The 25,462-nt window shown below is 37.5% G+C and overlaps 1 protein-coding gene and 1 pseudogene across 2 annotated transcripts in view; one reads left to right on the top strand and one right to left on the bottom strand.

Moving 5' to 3' along the window:
- The window catches only part of GRM8 (glutamate metabotropic receptor 8), a 938,300-nt gene that overhangs the window by 377,821 nt on the left and 535,017 nt on the right, over positions 1 to 25,462 (top strand). The window lies entirely within an intron of this gene.
- On the bottom strand, positions 4,945 to 5,338 carry LOC129040783 (ATP synthase F(0) complex subunit C2, mitochondrial-like; annotated as a pseudogene).

Below are 25,462 nucleotides of genomic sequence, written 5' to 3'. Positions count from 1 at the left end.
CACTTTGGGAGACGGAGGCAGGAGGATCATTTGAGCTTAGAAGTTTGAGACCAGGGTTGAAAGACCCTGTCTCTACAAAAAATGTTTTAAAAAAATTAGTCCAGGGTGGTGGCACATGCTTTTAGTCCCAGCTACTCAGGAAGTTGAGGTGAAAGGATCACTTGAGCCCAGGAGGTGGAGGCTGCAGAGACTGATGATTGTGCCACTGGACTCCAGCTGGGACAATAGAACAAGACCCTGTCTAAAAAAAAAAAAAAAAAAATGACTTGAATTCTTGAATTTTTATACATTTAACCCTCATGAAAAAGGAATTATATATTTTTGAAAAGTTGATTAGAACATTTTAACAATCTTTTAGTAGTTCTGCTTCAGTTACTGCTATGATTTAAATGTCCCCTCCAAAACTTATGTTGAAACTTAATCCCCAGTATGGCAGTATTGAAAGGTGGGGCCTTTAAGAGGTGATTGGATAGTGAGGAACCTGCCTTTATGAACTGATTAATGTATTCATGGCTTAATAGATAAATGGGTTATCATCAGAAGTGACTGGGGGTTTTATCAGAAGAGGAAGAGAGACCTGAGTAAGCATGCTCGGCTTCCTCCCCATGTGATACCGTGCCCTGCACTGCCTTGAGACCCCACAGAGAGTGCCTGCCAGCAAGATGGCTCTCACCAGATGTGGTCCCTTGACTTTGGAGACTTCTCAGCCTCCATAACTGTAAAAAATAAATTATTTTTCATATAAATTAACCAGTTTCAGGTATTCTGTTATAAGCAACAGAAAGTGGACTCAGATAGTTACTAATTAACTCAAATTGTAATTTTGCTTCTCAGATCTTTAAAATACATAAGAGAAAAACATTTAGTTTGAGATCATAATAAATGAGTTTTCTCTTTTTATTTTTTATCATTCTGTCCAGTGGTGAAGTTATTAATGATAACCAGATACTTTAGTTTGAGGTTGAGCTGATTTTAGTTTGTGGATGTTAAATCCAAAAGTTGTCAAGAGAAAGACATTCTGTGACTAATACAAGCTATTGAGCATGGGGCCCTATACCCTGTGGAAAAAGACATAATGTGGGCTTCATGCACATGACAAGGATATGGGAAATATTAATATATGTAAAGTTGGCCAAAATATGCTAAAATAGTTCACTTGTGCTTCTTAAAACTTTCATTAGTGTCAATAAGCTCAGTAAATGATCTCTAAAAGATTTTCTTCTACTTCATGCACGCGTGTGTGTGTTGTGTGTGTGTGGTGGAAGAATTTATTGGAAACTGTGGGGGCATAATTACCAGGAAACTTTTAATTACATAAAATGAGGCATATGCAGGTATATATCACATGAACCAAAAGGTGCATCAGCCTGAAAAATCTAAAATCATTTTCAGAACCAAACAGGTTATAATTCTTACTCCTAAGTAAAATGGTATTTTAATAACAGAATTATTCAATTTTAGGGTTATCTTTTCGAGGCAATAACTTCATGAAAAAGAAACTTGATTCCATAGATAATAGGGAGTCATAATGGATTACTGAGTAGGGTAATGACAAAATCTATATTAGGCAGGGTTCTCTAGAGTGACAGAACTAATAGGATATATTTATATCTGTATCTATCTATATATATATATATATGAAGGGGAGTTTATTAAGTAGTATTAACTCACATGATCACTAGGTCTTGACAATAGGCTGCCTGCAAACTGAGGAGCAAGGAAGCCAGTCTGAGTCCCAAAGCTGAAGAATTTGGAATCTGGTGTTCAAGGGCAGGAAGCATCTAGCACGGGAGAAAGATATAGGCTGGGAGGCTAGGCCAGTCTAGCCTTTTCACGTTTTTCTGCCCACTTTATATTCTGACCGCACTGGCAGCTAATTAGGTGGTCCCCTGATTAAGGGTGGGTCTGCCTTTCCCAGCCCACTGACTCAAATGTTAATCTCCTTTGGCAACACCTTCACAGACACACCCAGGATCCATACTTTGAGTCCTTCAATCCCATCAAGTTGACACTCAGTATTAACCATCACAAGTCCACCCCTTGTCAACTTCAACCCATATACATCCTGAGATCATATATAATCTTCAAATAAAGACAATAATAAGGTCATAATTATGCCTAACATAATACAATTGTCCTTCATGCAACTGGAAACGTACCAATCCCCAACGCAAATGCTATTCCATGGAGTTAACAATACTTAAATACTGATATGGATGTGAAGTCAGTAAATCTTATGTCACAAGATAAAGGAAAAAGGAAATAAAATGAAGATATTTTCTTAGTACAAATGAAGATATTTTCTGTATACCTGCACAAACATGTTTTTAACAAAAGGAGGAGGAAATACTCATGACAATTACCGTCCTTGTTTCTGCAATTGGTCACGTGGTCATAGCTGGTATTGACGACTATACTCTTCTACCCATTCTGTATTCCCTTTGCCTTTAGCAAGCACCTTAGCAGGCCGTGGGTTTTTTTCCAGGTGGAGTGACCCAAACCTTTATTCCTGAAGGGTCTGAGTCATTTGTAGTCCTGTCTGGATTGGGCTATTGTAGTTTCCCATTAACCTTAATCAGACGGCATGGTAATACTAAGAGATGCCCTAATGGATCTCCTGTATTCCATGCATACGCTTCCTTACCTCCGTTGTGGAGTAGTAGACTGATTTCATCTTGATAGTCTGGGTCAGTCACCCTAGCCAACATTGTAACTCCCTTCTTAGCCTATTGACTTAAAGGTAGGAGGAACCCCAAGTGTCCAGGTGGCAAAAATTTTACTAGTGGGTTACTAGGAGTGATAATAAGAGGTGCCAGTTCCACTTCCACCCCTGATCCCTGGACCCTGCATATCCTGGCTATGGGAGAAACAGTACCATATATTGGATGCTGGTTCAGCGCATACACGGCCTTCTGGAGAACTTTGCCCCAGCCCTGCAAAGTATTGTCACCCAGTTGGCATTTTAATTCTGACTTCCAAAGGCAATTCTATCATCCTTTCAATCCAGCTGCTTCAGGATGGCCATTTGATGGCACCACTCACCATCACTCCTAGTGACTCACTAGCAAAATTTTGCTTCCTGTTCCCACAATATTATGTTCTGCTGGCCCAGAGGTCTTAGTTCCAGAGGGAGGAACACCAGGAGACACAACAATGATTCCTTTAAACAGGAAGTTAAGATTGCCACCTGGACACTTTGGGCTCCTCCTACCTTTAAGTCAACAGGCTAAGAAGGCAGTTACAGTGTTGGCTGGGGTGATTGACCCAGACTATCAAGATGAAATCAGTCTACTACTACACAACAGAGGTAAGGAAGCATATGCATGGAATATAGGAGATTCATTAGAGTGTCTCTTAGTATTACCATGCCCTGAGATTAAGGTCAATAGGAAATTACAACAGCCCAATCCAGGCAGGACTACAGATGGCTCAGACCCTTCAGGAATGAAGGTTATGGGTCACTCCAGGAAAAAAAACCATGACCTGCTGAGGTGCTTGCCAAAGGCAAACGGAATACAGAATTGGTAGTAGAAGAAGGTAGTCATCAATACCAGCTATGACCACGTGACCAGTTGCAGAAACGAGGACTGTAATTGTCATGAGTATTTCTTCCTTCTTTTATTAAAAACATGTTTGTGCATGTATACACTTGTACTAAGAAAATATCTTCATTTTATTTCCTTTTTCCTTTATCATGTGACGTAAGATTTATTGACTTCATATCCATATCAGTATTTAAGTATTGTTAACTCTATGGAATGGCATTTGGCTTGGGGATTGGTGCGTTTCCAGTTGTATAAAGGATAGTTGTATTATGTTAGACGTAATTATGACCTTATTATTGTCTCTATTTGAAGATTATGTATGATCTCAGGAGATGTGTATAGGTTCAAGTTGTCGTGGGGTGGACTTGTGATGGTTAATACTGAGTGTCAACTTGATTGGATTGAAGGACTTGAAGTACTGATCGTGGGTGTGTCTGTGAGGATGTTGCCAAAGGAGATTAACATTTGAGTCAGTGGGCTGGGAAAGGCAGACCCACCCTAATCTGGATAGGCACCATCCAATCAGCTGCCAGCATGGCCAGAATATAAAGTGGGCAGAAAAGTGTGAAAAGGTTAGACTGGCTTAGCCTCCCAGCCTACATCTTTCTCTCATACTGGATGCTTCCTGCCCTTGAACATCAGACTACAAATTCTTCAGTTTTGGGACCCAGACTGGCTTCCTTGCTCCTCAGCTTGCAGATAGCCTATTGTGGGACCTTGTGATCATGTGAGTTAATACTACTTAATAAACTCCCTAGATAAATAAATAGATATAGATGTATTTATCCTATTAGTTTTGTTACTCTAGAGAACCCCAACTAATAAGGTGCAGTATTTATTTGTCTTCCCTCTGTCAAACCTTGAGCCAATCACTTTTCTCAGATTGCCTGAGAAGGTATAGGGAAAAGAACACACAAGATAGATGAGACATGGAGGAAAGAACTATTAGTGGTGGAGACAGCTTCTTTACATGGTGAAGAGGATGAGAAAAGCCACCCTTAGGCAAAAGAACTCCGTGGCCTCTAAGAGGGTGCTATGGTTTAAATATTTTTTCCCTCCAAAGTTGAAACTTAATGCCCAGTGTGTTGGTATTGAGAAGTAGGGACTTTAAGAGGTGATTGGCTCACTAATCCCATAGGAATAGATTAGTCTATCCATGGATTAATGAGTTAATGGATTAACTGGTAGCATTATAAGAAGAGGAAGAGTGACTTGAGCTAGCACTTTAGCATGCTCAACTTCCTCGCTATTTGATACCTTGTACTACCTTAGGACTGTAGAGAGTGTCCACCAGCAAAAACGCTCTCACCAGATATGGTCTCTTAACTTTGGACTTCAAGGTCTCCATAAACTACAAGAAATAAATTATTTAAAAATAAATTACCCATTTTCAGATGTTCTAAGCAGCAAAAAACTGACTTATATATAGAGTGCAAAACCCCAGAATGGCATAGGAGAAGACTTGTTGCTTCAGACAGGGTTCTTGGCATAATCAATGGTAAGGCTCCCAAACACAGCTGCAATTTTAGCCCCGGAGCCAGCTGTCCTGACTTTGGAAGTCCTAGCCCCAATGAACTTGGCTGCTATGCCAATATCCCTTGAAGTGGTGCTGGTTTGGAAGCTGTGACTAGGGTTAAGTGAGGTCAGGGGATGTGGGGCTGCCAAACTGCTGAAGCTCTCATCTGTTAGTGTCTCTGGTTGTTTGAGAACCCCTGCAGAGAGTGGTGGGCTTAGCACCTGACAGGTGCTCTCAAACAGAGAAAGGTGGAAACACACTTTGCACAGGTGTACATTTTTGGGGGTGAAAGACTGGGGCAAGGGAACTTCCCTAGTGCAGAGAAGGTTGAGAGAGGCAATGACTGGCTCTTTTAAAAGTAGTTTTTAAAGTAGTTGTGATTTAGTGTGCATGACCAATTGTAAGGAAACAAAATTGAGACAATAAACCTTTTGGGGAGGTTTTTTTTAGAGATTCATGTATGAGAAATGACAGCTTAGTTAGCATGGCCCACTGAGAATGAAAGAAAGGTAATAGTTCAAGAGAAATTCTGAAGATCTATTGCCAAGGTTAGGGAGCTGAGGAGGTGGTGTCTTCCAAGGGCGAATGCCTAGTAGTTTGTTGTACTATTTGAGAATATAAGTAGTTAAGAGTTACATTTAAAACTGATGATTGAAAAGTTAAAGTTTGGAGAACCTTTCAAGACAGAATCAAGGACAGAGGCAAGAATTAAGCTTTGAGTAAAAGTTCTAAAGAAACAAAGGCTGAAGAAACTCTAGATTCAAGTAAATATTAAAACCATTAGTTACTGTCATCTGAAGAAAATCAAGAGAAAGCAGGCCAACTGCTGTGGGCATGGATCCACTTGAATGAAACCAAAATATCTTGTTACCATGAAGCTAAAAATGATATAAACATACTGAAATTCGTAACTGAAAGAATCATTTCCATTAGGTGTTGACTTGTTTATCGTTAATTTTTTCCCATCAGAATGTAAGCTCCATGACAGTAGGTGCCATGTCTGTTTTACTTGTGGTTATATGTTCAGTAGCCAGATAAGGTATTGATAAATATTTGTTGAATGAATAAATGAATAAACCATTGCATACTCTGAGCTTAAGTGGGAGATAAAGTCTGCCCAAGTCCAAGAACAATGTTTGCCCAAATTGAGAACAAAATGGAAACCTAGGGCACACTGTCCAGTAGTGCATGATGAAAATGTTCTGTATAGTAGCCACATATGGCTATGGAGCAGTTGAAATGTGTCTTGTACATCTGAGGAACTAATTGCCACATGCAGCTTGTGGCTACTGTATTGGGCAATGCAGATGTGTATAATGACTTCACCAGTTAGGAAACCTGCCTCTTCTGGGCAGATGTAACCTGTGCCAGGGCAGTGGCTTTGCCAGGGGCCAGAAGCAGTGTGGGACTTGGGAAGGAAATTACGGATTCACTGCTGGGGCTGGTTTTATTAATCCTTAGCCCGAGGGATAGGAGCTGTCTGCCAAGCTTATGTGAGATCCAGGTTACTTCACCAGGGAAAGAGCAGAGAGGTGTCTGGGTCCAAAGCCCTAGTTAGCAGTAAAAATGAATTTACTCTGAAGGTCTTTGTGAAAATACCTGTTAAAGAACTAGAGGCTTTCATAGATGACTAGAAAAACTTCAAGATTTAAGGATTCTGGTCACCTTTCTTTGTACCACATGAATGATAATTGCATTCGATCATTAAAAGATGGACTAGGCTCATATAAATGCTGAACAAACACTCAAGACACCCAGGAATTCACAGTTGGGGAAAGCAACATCTTTCAATACTGTAAGTATAGCAGATACTAAAAAATACTTCTGTGTATTTAGCTATGTATTAAATTAGATGAACATTTATATTTATCATGTATATCTAATTTTTATTAGATTTTGAAATATTCTACTGTGGTTTTTGTTTTAGCAGATTTACCTGGTTAGTTATAGCTTGCTTAGTCAAGTATTAGAATTATTCTGATTTCCTTGAGCTCCCTGCAGCTTGGCCGGGAGAGTAGGAGGGAATTGTTCAGGAGTGTGCTAAATTGGCTTTGTATATAGAATTCACCCAGTGATAATACATATCAATATCATGTATTGAGCTGCATGTAGGAGCAGATGTTTGGCATGTTTCAGGCTACTTCTGGGAATAGTCTGTATTGAAGAAAGGAAAGTATGCTTCAGATCTTTACACACAATTTATGCAAGTGAATAAGGATTTCTCACAAAGGAAGAATGCCGGACAGACTATTATATTTAGCAAGATAAAGTGTGCTTTGTGCAAATTCCCAAAGTTGGCCAGTATAGCAGAGGACAAAGAAATATTAATACATTCCTGTTTTATAGGAGATTAGTTCTCTAACGAGCAAACAAGCAAGAAAATAGGGGCGTCTCTTAGGGTTTCCTGAAGATTGGTTCACCTCCCTTAGGCTAACCATTTGTTTTCATTGTCTTTATGAGAGAAAGTCTTTTGTAAGGATTTAATTTGCACCACAGGAAAATGTTTACATATTGGAATCTTAAGGTTTGGAGGGACTTTCAAAGATCATCTAATCCTGCCACCTGTCTGACGCTTGACGTGGTTTTGCAAAAGTCTTGCCAAGGGTCATCCAATCAGGGTTTCAGCATCTTCAGGAGAGAGAGTGATCAGTAGCTCCCAGGCTGAGCCATTCTGTCCTTAGAGGACTTTGACACTGAGGTACCCACCCTTAGAGAGTCAAATTCATCTGTCATACTTGTAACCACTGGGGTCAAACACAACACCTCTAATTCTTTTTCCCAGTGAAGTTATTAGGATATTTGAGCATGCTGATCAGATCTCCAGGGTAAATATGCTCAAGTACTTTGAGGAATTCTTGGATATTATTGATTTGACTGTACATCTCAGGTCACACTTGAATGTGCTCAGTTTCTCCATGCTTGTATTGCAGTACTTCATGGGTTGTCCGGGCTATATAGAGATAAGTGGGGCTTTTGCTTCCTTTTATACAGATTCTCTCCTTTTCCTCTCCTTCCTCTCCTCTCCTGTCTTTTCGTCCCCTCCACTCCCCTACTCTTTTTCTCCTTTCCTCCTCTCCCCTCCTATAATACGTTACATTTATTCATTCACACAAAAATATTCCATTTACTGTTGATTCACATTAACCTTTCTGTAGACTAAAATCTCTAAGTCTTAGTTGCCTGTATTGCTACTATGCCACATCTTCTCCATTTTATACAAAACAATTGTCCTTTTGGGCTTAATCACATCATTTTACATTTACTTCTATTTCTTTTCAATTTATTTCTATTATTACTTTTCATTTGTGTATAATTCATTTCTATAAGTACTTTAAAATTTATTTTTATTAATTTAAGATATAGTCCTTGTCTCCAACCTGTCAGCTTCCAACCCCATTCAGTCATCCACATGGCCACTCTCCCTTCTACAAATTTTATGATGTCCACTCTATTTTCTTCCAGGACATTGAGTAACATGGTGAAACAAGTGGAACCCAGAAAAGAATTCTATGATTCTGAAATTTAGAACTAGGTTGATGTTGATGCACTAGTTAACACCATTTAGATATAGCTGTTGAAACTGTTACTGATCTGCCTCACTGTCTGGGCACTCAGCTCCTGTAATCCATTTTATTTACAAGATTAAGTTAAAAGACCTTCTTCTGTTCCCTTTGGAGGTGATGTGTGCTAGGTTATCTTCAATTTCTGTAATCTTAGGAATTATATCAAAGAAGGAAAGGGCATTTGATGATTCTTATTTCCTTCTCCAGATGTTGTGTTGTCCTCTCTTTAGCATATTTCTTAGACAAGCAGTACCCTTTGATTCTCTAACAGACACGTAGGACTGAGAGGAGGGTACCAGAAACAAATTGAATATTCAGGTAATTACTATAAATTGTGATGCATTTTATGGTAGCACAAAACATAACAAGTTTCTTTGCCATATCAAATGAAATCCACTATTTTCTAGTCAGCAGAGAACTTGAAATAATTGATGTTTTTGTTAAAACAAATCAGAACCTCTGAACCATGGCTAATTCTTATTTCTTAAGGTTTTTCTTGTATTTTCAAAGAACTGAAAATATTTAAAATTTTTAGCCATATCAGTGTCATGAAAATTCAGGAGACTTATATACATTTTGGTCAAAATAGAAGAGGCACACAAAGAATCCCTCAGTAAAAATAAAACCCTTGCAGCAAGATGTATGTTAATGAGTCAGTTGGATACAACAGTGATGGACAGAATTGAAAAATTTCAAATCAGTCTTTATCTTCTTATGTGGAAAATAGGTGTTGCATTCATTATGGAACTAAATAAAGGTAAAATCTGTAAAAAATAAAAAATAAATAATGAAAATAGAACTCCAACCCCCTGTCATCTCTATAGTAAAACAGGAACTAGTTTCTATAAAGACATGGCTGCTTCCTTCTCATTCAAGTCGACAGATACTCTCTATGACCAGTGTGACTGTTTCTAAGTTGTCATTATTCAGGTGACTGAGTTTTATATTAAATTTTATTCCACATGTGCAGTCATTTAAATTATGTAGACATTTTAATAAAATCAGTGTTATCCTTTTGGAAACATAAGACCATTTTTTGTTACATTTCATGATACTTTGTATTTTCGTTTTTTGTTGTTGTTGTTTTGAGACAGAGTCTCGCTCTGTTGCCTAGGCTGGAGTGCAGTGGCGCCATCTCGGTTCACTGCAAGCCCCGCCTCCCAGGTTCAGGTGATTCTCCTGCCTCAGCCTCCTGAGTAGCTGGGACCACAGATGCCCACCACCACACTCAGCTAATTTTTTTGTATTTTTAGTAGAGACGGGTTTCACCATATTAGCCAGGATGGTCTTAATATCCTGACCTTGTGATCTGCCCCCTTCGGCCTCCCAAAGTTCTGGGATTATAGGCGTGAGCCACTGCGCCCAGTCAATACTTTGTATTTTCTGTTCTCCAGTTGGAAACATAAAAATTTAAGAACATCATAGTTTTAAAAAGAGTGTTATGTTAAAGCTTTAATTTCTGATTTTAGAAAGGAATTCAGTATGGACCAGGACCAGAAGAGGTTTCTAAGGTATGAAAATATATTTTTCAAAGTATAGATTTCATTGATAGTGTATGTGTGTGTTTCCAGTACAGTGAGAAAATGAGAAAGTCGTCCATATCCATGTGTTTTTCAACTTCATTATTGCCATAATTTGTAACTATTTGGACCTTGAAGAAATGTCCTTGGCAGTCCCTGATTTCATGTTTGTTTGTCCATCTGGGTTGAGCCCTGGTTAGAAAATTAATAATAATTAAATTAATATTAACATAAGTAATAATAAAGAGAGGACTGGGTGGTCATGAGGTAGGCAGGAGTTAAAATGAAATTTTCTTAGTTGAAAGTTTATAAAAACAGCTATGTATTATTTCAACACTTCATTAGAGATTTACATTCTTAGAATTTTTAGAAGCTGAAATAAGTATTATTTTATTTTCTTGTTATAATTAACTCATGTGCATGGAGACTACCAGAGATAATTACTGAAGTTATTAGAAATTCTGAGCTCCCAAATAAAACTGTCATAAGATCTTGTCCTGCTCTGTGATGGCTTACAGAATTAATGCATTTCCTATGGGCAGGAGTGTTAGCATAAAGTTGAGGGTAGGCCCATGCCTTCCCCACCTTCATCCAAGATTCCCAGAGTGAAGGCAAATGGGAGTGGCCATAAACTTGATAAGACAATCAGATTATACGAAATCTACTTTCTTTGTTTTGAAACAAATTACAAACTGCAATTTAAAACTCAAGATGGAAAATAGAAGCCTACTAGGGCCACGTCCTGGTAACATATGTGACCTTCATCATCCTCCCTTCTCCCTGAAATGTAAATCATGTTTTGTCTCCCTAAATAATCCTCAAATCTCAATATTGGAATTCATGTTTAAGAAGAAAAACCTATCTTGGTCTAACACCTTGACACCTTCCTGCTAACTGTGCTATACTCTCCTTTGATCTGATTGACTGATGTGTTCTGGTCATGAACATGACCAGTTCATGTGGGTAACTGCTATTCAGTGGGAGAAGTCTTCTTCTAAGTTTAGAGAGTGGGTGCTCTTACACCAAGAGGAAATATTTTTTGTTTCATTAACAGTCTATGGAATTAGGTGGTTGATTATGATGTTGGGTTATATTCTTGTTCTAAGAATGGGGATTCCAACCTATGAGCTCTCTCAGCTTTGAGTCATCTGAACTTTGAGTCCCACTTGCAGCTGTCACACTGACTAAGTTAGTGGTTTTTTTTTTTTTTTTTTTTTTTTTGAGACAGAGTCTTGCTCTGTCACCCAGGCTGGAGCGCAGTGGCGCGATTTTGGCTCACTGCAAGCTCTGCCTCCCGAGTTCACGACATTCTCCTGCCTCAGCCTCCTGAGAAACTGGGACTACAGGTGCCCGCCACCATGCCTGGCCAATTTTTTTTTGATATTTTTAGTAGAGACGGGTTTCACCATGTTAGCCAGGATGGTCTCAATCTCCTGACCTCGTGATCTGCCCATCTAGCGTCCCAAAGTGCTGGGATTAATTATAGGTGTGAGCCACTGTGACTGGCCAAGTTAGTGGTTTTTAATCAGAATTGCACATCACAATAACCTGGGAAGCAAGCCCACACTTATATCTCCAGCTACCTTATTTCATCAGTTCCAGTATGTACTTTTTTCCCCTTATTTTCTCATTTTTGAAATCTGGATGTGCTTTACATTAGTTTGATCAAAGTTTTTTAAGATAAATTTTATTGTGCATATGTGAGGCTTACAACATGATGTTATGGGATACATGTAGACATTAAGGTGTTTACTATAGTGAAGCAAACTAACATATCAATCATCTCATGGAGTTACTTTTCTGGTGACAAAAGCAGGCAACTAAATCTACTTATTTAACGCAAATACCCAATACAATACAATTTTATTAACTACAGATTGTGTATCTTTTATCCAAAATACTTGAGGCCAGAAGTGTTTCAGATTTGGGCCTTTTTCTGGATTTTGGAATATTTATACATACATAGTGAGATATCTGGGGGATGGGATCCAAGCCTAAACGCAAAATTTATGTTTTATTACACCTTATACATATAGCCTAAAAGTAATTTTTATTCAATATCTTAAATAATTTTGTTCATGAAACAAAGTTTGTGTATGTTGAATGATCAGAAGGCAATGTTGCCACTATCTCAGGTACCTGTGTAGCATCATGTCTGTGCTCAGAAAGTTCCAGATTTTGGAGCATTTTGGATTTTAGATCTTTGGATTAGGGATACTCAACCTACATAATCCTCATGTTGTTCATTGTATTTCTGGACCTGTGCATCCTAGGTAACTGCTACTCTATCCTTTTATTCTCTCTCTCTGTATAGCTGACGTTTTTTATTTAGACTCCACATATAAGACAGATTATGCAGTATTTTTCTATGTTTCATTTATTTCACTTAGAATAATCATGGTTTAATTTCTGCCTTGTCTTTCTTAGTGATACATAAAATAATGGTGTATCTTATGATCAATGGCATCTTAGAATCAATGAAATATTGACTGCATCAACATCTCTGAGGGGGATGGTGTCTCACTGTGTGAATTTTACAAAAGCTCTACAGTTGAGTCTGATGCACACCGTTGGTTATAAATATGTTGACCTAGATCTTGGCATATTTTTAAAATTAACAACAATAATAAACTTATCACTGACATTCATTGGTTTCTCTCTTGCCAGGACCTGGGCTAAGCACTTTCTATACTTTTAGTCTTATTTAATTATCCCAACAAACCTATTGGATAGGTGTTATTATCCCTACTATATGGATTAAGATACAGGCTTAGAAAGATGAAGTAACCTGTCCAAGGACATCTACATATTAGTAGAAGAGCAAGTACATGAGCCCAGGTGGGTTTCACTCCAAAGCTCTAACCACTATGTTATATAGTGAAGCAATGGTTTGTAAAGTGTGGTCTGCAGACCAGCAGCATCAGCATCCTCTGGGGATGTGTTAGAAATGCAAATTTTGGGGCCCTATTGCAGACCTAAGCTATGAGAAACTCTGAGAGTGGGGCCAAGAAATGTGTTTTTACAAGCTTTTCCAGGTGATTCTGGTGCATCCTAAACTATTAGAACTATTAAGACCACTGTTGTACAGCATACAATGCTCCTGCAATAGGAATACAAGACATAGCTAATAAAGATAGGACCTAATAAAGTTTATTGGATAGCTGTCTGGCTCATATTGTAATCTTAAGATAATGCCATATTTGCAAGGTTGACTAAGCTTTTAGTTGCTTAATAACAAATAAAATTGCATTTGCTCAAATGTGCTTTAATTATAGTTCCCAGTAGGCAGAACTATGGTAACAATATAGTAGGCTCTAATGTTTTTTGCATAATGAGCATAGTCAAAGCACTTAGCATGAATGGATTACAATTCCCCATACTAGTTGGGAGAGCTTTAGAAGGACCACATGCTTTTCTTTGGTTTGACATCTTCTTGTCCTCAGTCTTAGTCTAATCCTATTATTTCTTTTCTTTTAAAGTACAAAATACGGCATCTTTGTTCCTAAGAGGAAAGGATGAACTGACAAGATCCTTCCTTGTATTATCCTGGTTTGATAGATTGGTTAAATCTAGCATTTGTAATGCAGATAGAAATAAACAGTTTCGGAACAAAAGCTGATTAAAGAATTTAGTTGAAAAAATAAAGAACCTGCTTGCTTAGTTAAAAAAAAAAAAAAAAAGGTGATTGACATTAAGGAATTAAGCATCCCCAGAGGATAACTAAATTTGATTCCAAGAAGAGAAAAGGCAGTGTAAAAAATAATATACCAAAGTGACAGTGTAGAGATGCCTGGTGAATATGATTGTGTCTACTCAACATCAGTACAACTATTTGAAAAGCACAACATTCAAATAGTAATTTTTTTGCTCTGCATGATGCAAAATAAGCAATTTGATTTTTGTTTTTTCACCAAATTGACTGGTTCTTGAATGTGTTATTTGACCCACAGTACCGTGTTATCCACAGCATTTCCCAGATGACTGAACTAAGTAGATGTCTTATTGTTGTTTTTTCCTAATAGACATGTATGGGGATGAAGATAGTGGTAATTGGAAAAGGGGAAAGCATAGCATTTGGAACTTGGAAGTGGAAATTTTAGAAGCATGAGCACTACTCAGCCTAGGGACCTGTTATTCGGCTACAGTGACCTGCAGACCCTGTCTCTACCTCCACGGAATTGTGCACACTTATTAGTGCAGATTGGTGTCTTATAAATAGGGCAAAGGGATTGAAGGCCTTGTTGCAGATCTTGAAATGCTTTCTTTGTGATACCTGTTTCTGATGTGTGGCTTGAATTTCAAAATGTTACCTGATTTATACCCAAAAGCTGTTTCCTCCTGGGTCTTTCGGCCTTGAATAAATCTTTGGACTTTTGCCTTATACACCCAGATCTTATTGCTGCCTGTGCTCCTGTGTTGCTATTTGGTCTCTATACTGGGAGTCCAAACCACCAGTCCAAACTCAAAAGCTGCCGACAACCTCCATTTTAACTAATTTCTTGTAAATGGATATTAGTTCTCCTCATGGACTCATAGCCCTCCTAGAAGATTCAGCTAAGATCATTGATGAAGGTGGCTACCATTGTAGTGTAATAGTTAAGTGCATTCATAAGACTGGCCTTTAATTGAAGCCCCTATCAACAACTCAGTGATTGTGAAATCTGGAGTAACTTTCTGGGCTTCAGTTTCCTTATCTACTTTATATTCAGTGAGATGTATATGAATATATTTGAATGAGTGAAATGCTGACGAACATAAAATAGGATATGTTTAAGGCAGTTAGCAAAGCCTAATGCAAGGATAGAGTTCAACATGTTTTTACCATTGTTATTATTGTTTCCCTCCTATTCTTTGATTATTTGTTTTTAACATTGTTACCACCCAGTCCCTGTATATGTAAACTGGTCTGGATCTCTAAAAATTGTATGTTTATGATGTACAACATGATGTTTATATGTACAGGCATACCTCGCTTTATTGTACTTTACAGATAGTGTTTTGTGTTTTTTTACAAATTGAAAGTTTGTGGCAACCCTACATTGAGCAAGTCTATTGGTGACATTTTTCCAACAGCGTGTGTTCACTTAGTATCTCTGTGTCACGTTTTGGTAATTTTCCCGATATTTCAAATTATTTTTACTATTATTATATCTGTTATGGTGATCTTTGATGTTACTATTGTGATTGTTTAGACAGTGAACTTGATTGAAAAATGTTATATGTTTTCTTACTACTACACTGACCAGGCATTCCCTTATCTTTGTCCCTCTTTTTGGACCTCCCTATGCCCCGAGACACAACAATATTGGAATTAGGTCAATTAATAACCCTACAATGGTCCCTATGTTATCAAGTGGAAGGAAGATTCATACCTCTGTCTTTCAATTAAAAGCTAGAAATGATGAAGCTTGGTGAGGAAAGCAGGTCGAAAGCTGAGACAGACTGAAAGCTAAGCCTCTTATGCCAAACAGCCAAATTGTGAATGCAACTGGAAAGTTCTTGAAGGGAATTGAAAATGCTACTCCAGTGAATGCATGAATGATAAGAAAGCAAAACAGCCTTACTGCTGATATAGAGAAAGTTTTTGTGGTTTGGATAGAAGATCAAACCAGCCACGACATTCCCATAAGCCAAAACCTAATCCAGAGCAAGGCCCTGACTCTCCTCAATTCTATAAAGGCAGAGAGAGGTGAAGAAGCTGCAGAAAAAGAATCTGAGGTTTCAGGAAAGAAGCTGTTTCCATAACCAGAAGTGCCAGGTAAAGCAGAAGGTGCGAATGTAGAAACTGAAGCAACTTATCTAGGAGATTTAGTGAACAGCATTGATGAAAGTGGCTATGTTAAACAAGAGATTTTCAATGTAGACAAAGCAGCCTTCTATTGGAAGAAGATGTTGTCTAGGACTTTGATAGCTAGGGAGGAGAAGTCAATGCCTGGCTTCGCAGGACAGGCTGACCCTCTTGTTAGGTGCTAATGCAGCTGATGACTTTAAGTGGAAGCCAATGCTCATTTACCTCTTGAAAACCCTAGGGCCCTTAAGAAGTATGTTAAATCTACTCTGCTTATGCCCTATAATTAGAACAACAAAGCTTGGATTACAGTACATGTCTTTATAGAATGGTTTAATGAATATTTTATGCTCACTCTTGAGACCTACTGCTTAGAAAAAAAAAGATTGCTTTCAAAATAGTACTGCTCGTTGAGAACACACCTAGTCTTCCAAGGGCTCAGATGGACATACAAAGGAAATTAATGTTTAATGTTTTATGCCAACTAACACAATATCCATTCTGCAGCCCATGGATCAAGGAGTAACTTCACCTCTCAAGTCTCATTATTTAGGAAATACATTTTTTTAAGGATATAGGTTTCCTAGATAGTGAAACCTGTATGTATCTGGGCAAAGTAAATGAAGACTCCTGGAAAAAATTCATCATTCTAGATGCCAGTAAGAACATTTGTGATTCATGGAAGGAGGTAAAAATATCAACATTAACAGGAAGTTTGGAAGAAGTTGATACCAACCCTTAGGGATGGTTTTGAGGGGTTCAAGACTGTAGTAGAGGAAATAACTACAGATGTGGTGGAAATGAGAAGAGAACTAGAAGTGGAATTTGATGATGTGACTGAATTGCTTCAATCTCATAAAACTTGAATGGATGAAGAGTTATTTCTTATGGATGAGCAAAGAAAGTAATTTCTTGAGGTGGCATCTACTCCTGGTGAAGATGCTGTGAACATTGTTGAAATAACAAAGGATTTAGAATATTACATAAACTTAGTTGATGAAGCAGTGGCAGGGTCTGAAAGGAGTGATTCCAATTTTGAAAGAACTTTTACTATGGGTAAAATGCTATAACAGCATCGCATGCTACCAAGAAATTTCTTGTGAAAGGAAGAGTCAATCAATGAAGTAAGCTTTATTGTTGTTTTATTTTACAAAATTGCCACAGCCACTCCATTTGTCAGCAACCACCACCCTGATCAGTCAGCAGCCATCAACATCAGGGTAAGACCCTCCACCAGCAAAAATATCATGATTTTCTGAAGGTTCAGATTATCCTTTGCATTTTTAGCAATAAAATATTTTAAAATTAATGTGTGTACATTTTTTGATACAGTGCTGTTGCATACTCAGTGGACTACAATATAGCCTAAACATTACTTTTATATGCACTAGGAAATAAAAAAGTTCATATGACTCACTTTATTGCAATATTCACTTAATTGCGTGGTCTGAAATAGAACCTGTGACATCTCTGAGCTATGCCTGTATACATTGTGGGGTGACTAAATCAAGCTATTTAACATATGCATTCCCTTAGACACTTAACAGTTTCCCTGTTGGCTAGTCTTGGCTACTTCCATCCCATAACCATCCATATCCTGCCATTTATAAGACCAATGCAAATTAGTATGAATTAAATAATTTCTTTAGAGAGTTTATTATTATGTGCTAAAGCTTATCAGCATTGAGCCTTTGAAACAAATGGTTTCCTTATTCTCATGCAATAAGAAAAAGCTTTTTAGGAGTGTTTCCCTAAAATTTTGTGATGATTTTTATGGAAGAAACTGTATCAAAATACAAATGTTTAATTCCATAGTTCTGACTTCCTAAGTTGAGTAAATAGCAGAACTCAGGTAATACTAAAGCTTAACCATTTAATGCTTAGGATTGCTTCCTTGTTAATTAGGGCAACTTTATAGACGTAATCATTGGTTTGGCTTCAAAGCTTGGCTGTTGCTTGGCCTTACAGCAGCAGTCAACTAATCTAAGCAATTTACCATTCTTATAACAAGGATGCAGAGGAAGAGGCAAAAGTACTTAAGTGGGTTTGGAAATCATTGCAGTTAAGACTTGATGGAATCAGATGATTAGATAATGACTGGCATAGAAATATTTTATTGACCATGATTTAATAGCTTCACAATTTTCTTTTCATTTTAAGAGCATTTACATACTTCTGAGTTGTTTAATAGATAAATCTTAGACAATGGCATTATAACATGATGGTGATACAATCATAAACTCATATATTACATCTAATGGATATCAAAATGATAGTTTCTCCAAAACCAACAGATAAGACATTTTCATAAGCTGAAGTCATAAAATGCATTTACATCTGCATATGTATCGTGTACATTTATAGGTGCACATTTAACTCTGCATGAATATTTATGTAGTCACACATATGAATTGGGATTTATTATTAGTGCTCAATATGGAATTGTAAAGTCATGGAGGCTTAAGGCAGTTTCCTCAAAACCTACTTTTGCTTCATTATGACTTATTGGTTTAAACTTAACCAGTTGTATATTAATAGTACTGTTCTCTCTGAAGCGAGGACTATTCTTTTCAAAGCTTATTAGTACTGTGTATGAATTTTGGACCTATTTAAGATTTGATGAATTGGATTAAAGAAATAACATCTGAAACCTTGTAAGTTTCTAATCATGAAGGCTGCTTTCTGTTTTATGTGATTGAACATTTTAAAGTGTTTTTGAAGAAGCATTTGCATTTGGGGGCAAATGGAAGAGACGATTTCCTAATGAAAGTCAAAAATGAAGAAGCAAGGTCCATGTAACGCATCTGAGAGTGCTGTACTTTTTTTTTTCTCAAGGGATGTAGATTTAAGAGGTTTTCACATAATCCAAGCTTGTGAGGCATTTATTCTGGCACAGATTACTGTTATCCATTGAACTTTACAGAAATAAAGTGTGGGTTATTTTCCCTTTGAAAAACGTGTGTTAATATGTAGCTTTGATGATGTGAGTCATAGGAGGAAGTCTTAATAATCAGTGGTATCTCTGAATTGACATGAACAAAGTAAAAAAGTAGAAGAATTTCGTCTTCCATTGCTGCTAAATGGATTTGGAATTTGTTTAAGTCAAGTTTATAAGTTTATTCAAATCTTTCCTGGTCTAACCATGTATTTGATCAAATCCAATAATCTTGATACATGATATATAAAGGGAGAAAGGTGTACACACACACAAACACACACACAAACACACACACACAGAGTAAACAAGGCAGTGCCAACAACCACCAGAAACCCATCTGTCACCCATGATCCCAATATAGGTTATGTGATGGCCTAGGCATTCTATCTCTCAGGATGAATAAATCTAACAATAGATGCAGAGTGAGGGAGTCTCATGAAACAGGCCTCCATGTTGTAAGTCCTTATCTTTTTCTGTCCTGGGGAGATCAGAGAAGATGGGGTTGGGCCTAAAGGGGACATTAAAATATTGTATTACAAAGCTAGCAGCCCCAGTTTTTGAACAATGGGTGCTTCACCTTCCCTCTCTACCGCTGTTCCTGCCCCATGACTTTTGTCCATCAGATCAGACCAGAATCACAATCCTGGTCCATCACTATCCTTTCCAAATACAATTCTGTTTTTCATTGACTTATTTTTTTCCAAACATCTAGGAGCGAGTTGAGTAGCAAATTATTTCTGCTGGCCCAATTGTTTTGTTTCATTGAGAAGATGAGTTTAGCAAATAAAAAGTTTTATGGCTGGGTCATGCTGAGCAATATAACAGTATCTTTAATTATTTTGCTATTAGAATAAAACATGTCTACTCCCTAAATCTAATATAGAAATCATTATATATATATCACTATATATATATTTCTCTCTTTCTCTCTTTCATGGGAAGGTCATCATAATATTATTCTGTATGAAAATTTCCAGCATGCAAGCTGATGCCTACTATTGTTTCCCTTTCCTTTTAAGGTGAAATAATTGCAAACAACTTTAGGAAACCTCTGGCCAGGTGCAGTGGCTCATGACTGTAATCCCAGCACTTTGGGAGGTCGAGGCGGGCGGATCACTTGAACTTATGAGTTGTAGACCAGCCTGGACAACATAGCGAGGCCCCATCTCTACTAAAAATACAAAAATTAACTGGGTGTGGTGGTATATGCCTGTAGTCCCAGCTACTTGTGGGGCTGAGGTGGGATGATGGCTTGAACCCAGGAGGCAGAAGTTGCAGTGAACCGAGATCATGCCACTGCACTCCAGCCTGGGAGATAGAGCCAGACTTTGCCTCAAAACAAAAAAAGAACAACAACAAAAGAAATCTCTGTAACTCCTCCTATACCCATAAATCCTTATATTCTTATGGAGATATAGTTTGGCTCTCTTTTGGTTTTAGAGAGTGCTATTTCTTCTGTTTTTATATAATTTGAATGATATTTTTTGAATACTTCCTATGGCCACACATTGTGCTAGGGACTGGAGACAGGAAGATAAAAAGACATGGGCTCGCCTTTAGGTAGCTCACAGTCCGGCAAGAAAAAAAAATCACTTAATTTTCTGCTTATTTATTTATATGCATAAGTGTAATGAGAAGCTAATTACACTTATGTGTAATTACTAATGTCCACAGTGTGCCAAGTGACTCAGAGTGTGGGGTCAGTGGGGGTGCCAGTGGTCAGGGAAGGCTTCATAGAGGAGAAGTATACTGAACTTTACTGAATTTTTTTGAGAAAATAAGGGAATAAGGATATACTAGGGAAAAAACCCTTATGGTAGTGAGGGTGTAGGAACTCCAGTCAATAATAGTTTCATAATTATTACATATTAAAGTGATATTTCAGGTATCTTGGGTCAAATAAAATAACTTTATTATATTAAAATTTTAAATAATAATGAAAACTTTTAACCTTTTTAAAAACTTTTTGAAATGTGACTACTAGGAAATATAAAGTTACATACATGACTTGTATCAGATTGCTATTGTGGAACACTAGTCTAGATATATTTTTAATGGAGGGGACAGTATTTAACAAAATAAATGCTTAACAAATACTTTCTGACAAATTGATTGATAGTGTCTATGTTTTGTATAATATTTGGTACAAATGTTTCCTCTTTCTTTTTTTAAAATTTAAGTTCTGGGGTACATGTGCAGAATGTGCAGGTTTGTTACATAGGTATGTTCATGTCATGGTGGTTTGTTGTACCCATCAACCTGTCATCTAAATTAGGTATTTCTCCTAATGCTATCCCTCCTCTGGCCCCCCAACCCCCTAAAAGGACCTGGTGTGTGATGTTTCCCCACCCTGTGTCCATGTGTTCTCATTGTTCTTACTCCCATTTATGAGTGAGAACATGTGGTGTTTGGTTTTCTGTTCTGGTGTTAGTTTGCTGAGAATGATGGTTTCCAGCTTTATCCATGTCCCTGCAAAAGACATGAACTCATCCTTTTTATGGCTGCATAGTATTCCATGGTGTATATGTGCCACATTTTCTTAATCCAATTTATCATTGATGGGCATTTGGGTTGGTTCCAAGTCTTTGCTATTGGGAATAGTGCCATATTAAACACATGTGTGCATGTGTCTTTACAGTAGAATGATTTATAATCGTTTGGGTATATACCCAGTAATGGAATTGCTGGGTCAAATGATATTTCTGGTTCTAGATCCTTGAGGAATTGCCACACTGTCTTCCACAATGGTTGAACTAATTTACACTACCACCAACAGGGTAAAAGCATTCCTATTTCTCCACATCTTTTCCAGCATCTGTTGTTTCCTGACTTTTTAATGATTGCCATTCTAACTAGTGTGAGATGGTATCTCATTGTGGTTTTGATTTGCATTTCTCTCATGACCAGTGATGATGAGCTTTTTTTCATATGTTTGTTGGCTGCATAAATGTCTTCTTTTGAGAAGTGTCTGTTCATATCCTTTGCCCACTTTTTGAAGGGGTTGCTTGTTTTCTTGTAAATTTGTTTAATTTCTTTGTAGATTCTGGATATTAGCCCTTTGTTAGATGAGTAGATTACAACAATTTTTTCCCACTCTGTAGGCTGCCTGTTCACTCTGATGATAGTTTCTTTTGCTATGCAGAAGCTCTTTAGTTTAATTAGATCTCATTTGTCAATTTTGGCTTTTGTTGCCATTGCTTTTGGTGTTTTAGTCATGAAGTCTTTGCCCATGCCTATATCCTCAATGGTATTGCCTAGGTTTTCTTCTAGAGTTTTTATGGTTTTAGGTCTTACATTTAAGTCTTTAATCCATCTTGAGTTGATTTTTGTATAAGGTATAATGAAGGAGTCCAGTTTCAGCTTTCTGCATATGGCTAGCCAGTTTTCCCAGCACCATTTATTAAATAGGGAATTCTTTCCCCATTTCTTGTTTTTGTCAGGTTTGTCAAAATCCTGATGGTCGTAGATGTGTGGTGTTATTTCTGAGGCCTCTGTACTGTTCCATTGGTCTATATATCTGCTTTAGCACTAGTACCATGTTGTTTTGGTTCCTGTATCCTTGTAGTATTGTTTGAAGTCAGGCAGTGTGATGCCTCCAGCTTTGTTCTTTTTGCTTTGGATTGTCTTGGCTATGTGGGCTCTTTTTTGGTTCCATATGAAATTAACAGTAGTTTTCTCCAATTCTGTGAAGAAAGTCAATGATAGCTTAATGGGGATAGCATTGAATCTATAAATTACTTTGGGCAGTGTGGCCATTTTCATGATATTCTTCCTATCCATGAGCATGGAATGTTCTTCCATTTATTTGTGTCCTCTCTTATTTCCTTGAGCATTGGTTTTTCTCCTTGAAGAGGTCCTTCACATCCCTTGTAAGTTGTATTCCTAGGTATTTTATTTTCTTTGTAGCAATTGTGAATGGGAGTTCACTCATGATTTGGCTCTCTGTCTGTTATTGGAATATAGGAATGCTTATGATTTTTGCACACTGATTTTGTATCCTGAGACTGCTGAAGCTGCTTATCAGCTTAAGGAGATTTTGAGCTGAGACAAAGGGGTTGTCTAAATATATAATCATGTCATCTGTTTCTAGTTATGTATATTTAAAATAATTCAGATTCAATTGATAGTTATTGATTGCATGTGTTGGGGAAATTACTGGGCTAAGAAAAGAAATAATGTTCGTGATGGAAACAGAAATAAACTGATGATTGTATGGCATCAGATATGCAAAAGTGAAATGGAATATGCAATTGGAAATGAATAGTCACTTGAATCTGGCCAAAATAAAGAGAAATTGATAATATAGAGAGCCTTATTTTTGTCATTATGGTCTCACAATAAGGCAAGTAAAAATATTTTTTTCTAAACTAGAGTTTATCCTGTGTTGAAAAACAAACAAACAAAACTCAGTGAGTTATTTGGTTTGCATGCAGAATAGTCGAATAAATTCATTGATATAAACATAGGTAATGTATATGTATATTTACAAAGTTGGACAGAGACATATAGGAAGAGAAGTTAGGGTCAAAGATCTCTAAGTTTTCATTAGTGGAGAGGTGACTACAGAATTGAAGACTTTAGAGAACATAACCGTCTCGAGTACTAAGCACAAAACTTAGTTTTTGAGGGTAAGTGCATGGGAACAATCTGACCTACAGGGCAAACCACTGGCCAGAGCAAATATGTGGGTTGTGGTAGTGAAACATTTACTGCGGGCTTAGCTGATTGTGTTATCATGGTGGGCAACATTTGCTCTAGCTGTAGGTATTCAAAGAAAACAATGTTAAGTGTTTTGAGCAAGCTCTTATTGAAGAGGATTGGTTAAAATAGGAAATTGCTAACTGAGCTATTAAGAGGCACAGTATCTATAAATCAATTAAGGTGCATTATATTCTACTCCATTGCCAGTATTCATTTAAACATAAACTTCTGTGTGTTCTACTCACAGTAATACAAATCAAATGTTTAAGCTACTTTAACTAATTTTATAGTGTTTGTTTTTTATTGAAATATAGTGAAATAATTTTCTGGTAAGCTTGAAGGGAAAGAAATTTGTATTCAACAAATTCTTGGTGCTATAATCTTATTTTTGCTTTGCTTTTCACATCTTGTCCATATGCAGCAGCATGGGGGCATTGTAAAAAGCTGGGCTTTGGCATTTGAACATACCTGGTCTGAATAGCGTCTCTACTACTGATTGTTTGACTTTGGCCAAGTCACTTAATGTAACCAAGCCTCAATTTGCTTGGCCCTAATACCTACCCTTACGGGGATGTTAGGGGAGAAAATATAAAATGTATTGCTTAGCACATAATTGTTGTTTTATTTTTTTTACAAGGTTGAAAAGCATTCTGAGCAGGACAGTTAGTTTTGTGTAATAGAAAATGTAATTAAAATGAACATTGTATATATGAACAATATTCTTTTTCTGGTCCCAGGGTTTGGAAAGAGGAGAGAAAGAGTGTAGGGAAGAAGGTTAGGAGAGGGGAGAAGGGAGCCCATGGCAACAGCAAAGAAAGCTGCTTCGTTTCTAGTTGGAGCCATTGGAGGGATCAAGTCTCCTCTATGCTGGATACAGAGAAATACTTAGAACGAGTACAGTTGAGAGAGGAGGAACAGTAGTACTGGGTGATTCTCCTCTGACTGGAGAACAGACCTCAGCTTTGCCTGACTAGCAGATGTCCAATCAAAAAGGGTGTGAAGAAATAAGCACTTCTCTCTCTCCTCCCACGAGGCTTGTGATGGGGACAAGTGCTTTTCTTCAGGCTCCTGGGCCTCTACTCATATGCTGCTGGAGAGAGAGTATGAAAACAGAACATGTACAAAGCATCCGTTCTTGGGATCTGCTGTGTCTGAGAGCACCTGCTCTGTGGTGAGGCAGGAGTAGAGCCAGCAGCAGGCCGCTTAAGCAGAGTGTGGCACATAGTAGGATCCCATGGGGCTGACAGGACTAGAATGAATGCACACATCCCATAGTTTACAGGCCCCATGAGTATCTGCAGCATAAACAATTCAAGCTTTATTCTAGACAAATGAGACTCTTGTTATATTCACTTACACACGGTGATGGTGTAAGAGAAGAAAAGAGAATGGAAATCAATGATAAATTAAGCAAAGGGTATTAACTTCCAAAATACAAGCCCTTTAAATGCCTCTCAAAATTCTGCATTTGCTTGTTTTACAAAACACTTTGATCAATGAAATGCAGTAGGTGAGGAGTTTCACACTTAGCAATTCTTTCTCCAAAGCCTATTTAGGATGAACCAGAAAATCTTTCACTTTTTTTTCCTAAGCTTAACCTTTTTACATAGAGAAAGGATTTCTGTTATCTTCTTTTAAAGTAAGACTTAGATAACTAAGATCAATTGAGTTTTGAGAGCTATACACTTTGTCCTTTAGCTATGATAATACGGTTAGAACTGTATTTATGAAAATGAAGAAGGAGAATTGTTTGATGTATGAATATTTTCAAGAGCAGAACTGACTCCAGTTCTGGGCACCACATTTGTTTATATGTCAGTCATCCATAATGATAAAGGAGAGGTGTCTCCTGAAGGTGGGAATGTTCTTTGCTGAATTTTAAGTATTGCTA

The sequence above is a fragment of the Pongo pygmaeus genome, chromosome 6, assembly GCF_028885625.2.
Source record: "Pongo pygmaeus isolate AG05252 chromosome 6, NHGRI_mPonPyg2-v2.0_pri, whole genome shotgun sequence".
In the NCBI taxonomy this organism is placed as follows: domain Eukaryota; kingdom Metazoa; phylum Chordata; class Mammalia; order Primates; family Hominidae; genus Pongo; species Pongo pygmaeus.
The sequence above is the reverse complement of the archived record's forward strand: the minus strand, read 5'-3'. Positions and strand labels throughout refer to the sequence as shown.